This window comes from Cryptomeria japonica, chromosome 2 (assembly GCF_030272615.1).
Source record: "Cryptomeria japonica chromosome 2, Sugi_1.0, whole genome shotgun sequence".
NCBI lineage: Eukaryota > Viridiplantae > Streptophyta > Pinopsida > Cupressales > Cupressaceae > Cryptomeria > Cryptomeria japonica.
In genome coordinates this window covers 220616062-220622447 of record NC_081406.1, presented here as the reverse complement: position 1 = coordinate 220622447, position 6386 = coordinate 220616062, and positions in this window count along the sequence as shown.

Below are 6386 nucleotides of genomic sequence, written 5' to 3'. Positions count from 1 at the left end.
TGTGACCATTTGATTTCACATTCCTAGTTCAATCTCCCCCCCTCAATTCCAAATGATATAGACATACATTGTGAAGATCTATGTGTTTCCAATTCTAATCTCACATTACAACTAGATGCATCGAAGATTTTAACTTTCCCAAAGACTGTTAAAGCACACTTTGGATGAGTCATCTCCAAGTACTTCTAGAGTAAAAAATTATCTGATCGAAAATATCCTCTCTTAAGAATTTTCTAGAGACAAACTCACCTATAAACCCACATTCAAGAATAAAATAAGCTCTTTGCCCTAGAGCTTCAACAGATAACCCATCTAGACCATAAATACCAAAAACATATATGATACCTAAATCAATGTGCTTCTGAATTCCAAAAATAAAATAGCTTGTATCACCGAATATTATTTGAAGCAAGTCATATCCTCTTACTTTCAATCCACTCTCTAAAAACTGTATCTTCACTGCCAATTTAATATTGACCATAACATCACTCACCAGGTTCGCCATATCATTGCAAGAATTCAATAGTGCCTTCACATGCTCCACCTCTCCCTCCTTCACAACAAGGTGAAATTCTGCATCATTGTGCCTCCCCATCCCCTGCTTCACATATAGCTTCCTGTTACCCTCGATCAATACTATGATTTCCTGCTTGGTCCACTTTGGTGACGTCAATCAAACCCTCGACCAGCACAATCTCATGAACATTTCCCTTGTCCATTTTGGCATCCCTTAGGAACTTCTCCATAGGCTCCATACACCTCCTAAATAGATCCATGGAAGAAATCTCCTTGGTTGTGAACTACTTCTCCTTCGACAAATCATTTATTGAGTAGCCACTCTTTTAGGCGTATTCATACCTCACTAATTAATTTGGCCTAAAATTTTGGCAGAGGTTTCCAATGGAGAAGGTATATTGTGATCAAATTTGATTTTTTTTTTGAAAAAATGCCCGATTTCATCAAAATTCTGACGTCAATGCAACATTTGGTTTCGACAGAGAAGGAATTGGCAATAACATTTTAGTTGTTTTACAAAAAGTGCTCGCGTTGGTCAAAATTTTGACGACCACGTGCATTACTTCAAAAAAAAAAGAAAAAGACCAAGTCATTTCATAAATCCCACGTCTTCGTCCATTGACCTGTGCCATTACTTCATCCCGCCTCTTCCTCCCGCCTCTACCATTACAAAATCCTGCCTCTACAGGGAACTAGCCATGGAATGAAGTGGTACTGCAGTAGCATCTATACCAAGATACCAGGCGATGGGAAACTTTCTTGCAGCTTCATGGTAGGAATTTTGTTATGTTTTTTATTTTTTATTTTTTTTTGGTTAGGAATTTTGTTATGTTTTTATTTTTGTGTTTTGTTAGGGTTCCCTAAGAGCCTCCCTCCCTTCAACTGAACTGTCCAGAACCTAACTTGCTCAACCAAGGGTGAACCACCTCCATTCTTTCGACTGGCTTCAATCCCTCTTCCCCGGGATGGAGCATAAAAACTGTGGATGTCCATACCCTATTCCAAAGCTCTCATTTTCGGATAGGTAGGGAGGATGCTGGCAAAGGCTGTGGATTTTGGCTTTATGCCTTCCAATTTCATTTGCTTGAAAGTGTCTAAAGCCTTTTTGTCAAATCCATTTTGTGTATATCCAGCAATCATTGCAGTCCACAAGACAACATTTCTTTTAGGCATTCTATCAAACAGTTCACATGCCTTGTCTATGCTTCCACATTTTGCATACATGTCTACCAGGGCAGTTGCAACTACAACATCTGGCAAAATTCCTCTATCCTTTATGCTTCGATGAATGTCCATACCCTGTTCCAAATCTCCCATTTTTGCACAAGCAGGGATGATAGTAGAAATGGTCGTGGAATTTGGATTTACACCTGCCGATTGCATTTGCTTGAAAGTTTCTAAAGCCTTCTCAACAAATCCATGTTGTGCATATCTGGCAATCATTGTAGTCTAGGAAACCACATTTCTTTGAGGCAATCCGTCAAACAGTTCCCGTGCCTTGTCTATACTTCCACATTTTGCATACATGCTAACAGAGCAGTTGCAACTACATCTGACAAAATTCCTCTATCTTTTATGCTTTGATGGATGTCCATACGCTATTCCAAAGCTCCCATTTTGGCATAGGCTGGGAGTACGCTGGCAAACGTAACTAAAGAAATGCAATGATCAGCTCCAAAGACATCAAACCACTACTAACAAAACCGAGAGTCTAAAATATGATAGGGAATAGTGTGAGCTGTCCTGAAATAAAATATTTTATTTTCAATTTCAACTAAAAAATAATTACTCAGCCATTTAATGTTATTAATAAGTGTTTAATTTATGAAAGAGATAAATGGTTGGCCACAAGTACATGAGTTACTAAATGCACACAAATAAGTGAATTTGATATTCAAAACTATCTACAATGAATTCAATTCTTGTCCATTAGTCATTTATGTTTGCAATAAGCATCTTTCTTTATTTATCTTAATCTTTATTCATAGTTATGTGCATATTTCACATTCTATAATTAGGATATCAATTGCTATGGCTGAACACTAGCATGATGTTTGTGTTCTGGTATAGATGCATGGAAACATAATTATGGGATTGTTATATTATAGAGATCATAAATCTAGATGTCACATATTAGTTCTAGCTCTTCTCGGACTGAGTCTAAAGTTGACATACAATCATAAAGCCATTATTAGCAGATCTATCCATTTCTAGTAAAGACAATTAAGAAAGTCATTTTGATATTGAGAGTTTCTTATATGTTTACCTATTGATCATTATTAAGCCATAATATTTAGGTCTATTTATCTGTCTTGCAAAACCTCTGTAAGTGTCCTAGATTGTCCCTACTACTCACTCTTCAATAAAATAGTGGAGTTCTAAAAATTTGTTGCACAAGATGGTGTTGAACGTATCAATAAGGATAGCATGGAAGGCATGTTCAAGCTTCCACTTGTACAACTTACAATAAATGATTTGTTGATAGAACAAATTCTTGAAATAGGGATACAATCGAAAGACAAGTAAGTACATATAAACCTCCTCAGTTGAAAGTAAAATCTATGTATAAAAAGAGTACATTGAATCCCAATCCATAAACACAATAGAGATACCAATGGAGACTTAATTGGATGTAGCATGTTGCACCAAAGTTGTTAGAGTATGCTAAGCTAGTACATAATGTTTCCTAAAGACACATTAGTATTTTACCCAGATCATTATCTACCAAAACTAACTATAGTAATCCTTTTGAGGATTCATTTCATGGTGCTAGATCTTCATTTAGTGCCACTTCTTGTTGGAGAAAAGAACAGTTATTTCTTGAGGTAGATGAATATCCCATCAACAAAGGAGAAGACCCTTTCCAGAATATAACAAATTCTACTCCAACAAAAGATCATGGGGGTTTCACTAGAGATATTGAATAAGAGATAGACTTCTACTACTGCATTAAAAGCATTGGCATGTTCTTCATTTATTGATGTAACCTCTCTGTGACGCCACCACAACCAAAAAAGGTGTAAAAAGTTATTTGCAATGCATAGATTTTTTAGGATTGTCCTTTGAGAAAACAAAATTAAAGCATGGAAGCAGGATCTGCCAGCTCCTGAGGGAATCTTGATGAAAAATAACTGTAAAATATTTGGGCGAGCTTATATGCAAAAACTCATGCTTCCTGATGGGTTTATGTATAGAAATAAGCACGAATTAAGTGGTAAAGGGGCTTCTAGAAACAAGACGGATAGAGAGGCAGTGGAAGTGAAAACTTCTGGTATTATGTCTGCTCCATCTCATAATGGGAATGGTGAAGGTGTTGTAAGAGGAGCTGAGAAGGGTGTTGGAAGAAGTGGAGGTGTTGTCAGATTCTTAGAGTGAAACTAACAGTGAGAGCAGTAAGGACTCACCGAGAAAGAAAAATAATTCAAAGCATGACAATGAGTATGAAAAAACAAGAAGAAAGAAAAGGGCGAGGGCATCTGACTTGGAGGATGGAAGTGACAGTGAAAAAATCAGAAGGAAAAAGAAAAGGAATTAAAAATCTTTCTAGTCAGTTATTCAAGGCTCTAGTAGACACCGTTTTCCTCGACTATGACAAACAAAAGAATCACTCCGAAGTGCTTTGGTTTTATAACAGACGATTATAAGATGCTACAATGTTGTCTTATGTATTTTAATAGCCACGGGTTTTAGAGTTCTTTACTTGACAGGTAATGGATAAACAGTGTTAGGAGGAGAAAATATTGAAGGCCAAGTGCAGATTGTGATAATACTAGATCAATGAATCCTATTATTGATTGATTATTTCTTGTTTTCCATGTTGTGTGATGTACCATAAGAAAACTAGAAATCTAAATTCAATAAGATGCTTTGTTCAATGATGATAATCTCTATTTTCTTGTCTACAAAGAAAGACCATGTCAGACAATATCAACAAACAACAAAATAAGGAGACAATTGCTAGATTGTGGTCTAACTTGAAAAGAAAAGGTGATGGAAAATGTTATTGTCCATACAAAATTTGTAAGGGGTTAAAGACTAGAAGACTTCTAATTAAAACAATGAAGAAACATTATAGGCTGCATGGTCACATTGAAGGTGGACATGATTATCATCCACTTGTAATTTTTGCATTATATCATTTTGACAATTTATATACATAATAAATCACCTGATGATGACATCATGATCACGGTTTATTTAGGTTTATCAATTTTATATAGGTCGAGCACCCCAGAGCACATGGTATGGATCAACACAACCCTAAGAATATGGTTTTCAAAGTGGACGAACACGGAGGTGTGAACATCGAAGCTGAAGATAATGATCCCATGGAAGATGACGATCATGAGCCAGAAAACACAATTGAAGATGATGGTACAAATACATTGATCCATGACTCATTTAGTACTCGCGCAACTGATCATGATCATGAAGATGACCTTGATGTTGTTCATGATGTCCCTCTACTTGAGAAGGCATCTGAGGCCCTTTACAAAGGCTCGCAGGCAACTCTTCTCTCCGTTGTATTGTTGTTATGAATGGTTATCCAACATAACAATGTCACGTATGTTAAGGCATGTCATATATGTCATAATAAACTATGAATCATGTTGTACCATTAATATTCTTTATTATAACAAATTATATTTTTTTGTTACCACCATCAAATATTCTACCTCGCTCATACTGAGAATTATCTCCCATTATGAAAGATATTGGAATGGAGTATCAAGAAATAGATTCTTGTCCTAATGATCATATTATATATCACAAATAACATGAATTTTGAACTGAATGCCCTAAATGTCATATCAGTAGATATCGAACAGATCAAATAATAAAAAACGTTCCTCGCAAGGTTCTTCGGTATATTCCCATTATTCCACATATGCAACGATTATTCAAGTGCACTAGCTTGGCATAATTTATGGATTACCATGCATGCAATAGAAGTCGAGATGACATTATTCGAATGCCTGCGGATGGTTCAGCATTTATGGACATAGAGGAAAAGTGGTCACACTTTAAAGAAGAACCTCGTAATCTCAGGCTTTCATTGGCAGCGGGCGTTGTCAATCCATTTGGAGAGATGAGATCTATTTACTCAGTGTGGCCTATTTTTGTTATCAACAATAACATTCCTCCATGGATGTCAATAAAGAGGGAGAACATAATGTTGGCAACGATTGTTCCAGGTCTTTTATCATTTAAATATAGTCGTCTAAATTTAATTATAAATATTGCAGTAAAATGGTCATAATAATTATGTAATGTTTTTGTTCATTCGATTAGGTAAGTACCAAGTTAAAGATATGAATGTATATATCGAGCCTCTTATTGACAAGTTGTTGGAGTTATGGAATGGTGTCACTATATATGACGTCTCTAGACCAATAGGACAAAGACAATTTCAATTCCATGCGATGCTTCTATGGACAATACATGATGCCCTGGGGCTAACACATATCTGTGGTATGTTATAGTGTTTAAGTTGTGTATGAACATTATAATTCAAAAAATTATCATATTTAATCCAATTATACATTATCTTCTAGGTCTTCAAACAAAGGGAAAATTTGCATGTCCTGTTTGTAGTCCAAAGATGAAATCTCATCATTCAAAAAGTTTAGGAAAGCAGGTGTTTGATGAGTATAGGTACTTTCTCCACAAAAATCATAAGTATCGAAATACTGAAAAACATCTTTTCAATGGAAAAGAAGAGAATACATCAAAGCCACAAAGAATGACACCTCACCTGTGGAAGTTGGAATATAATAGAATTAATCATCAAGGTAATGCCATTCCATCTATTGGTTTGTCATAAAACATCTTTTCTATTTTGTTTTGTTTATTGATGATGTGATTGATGA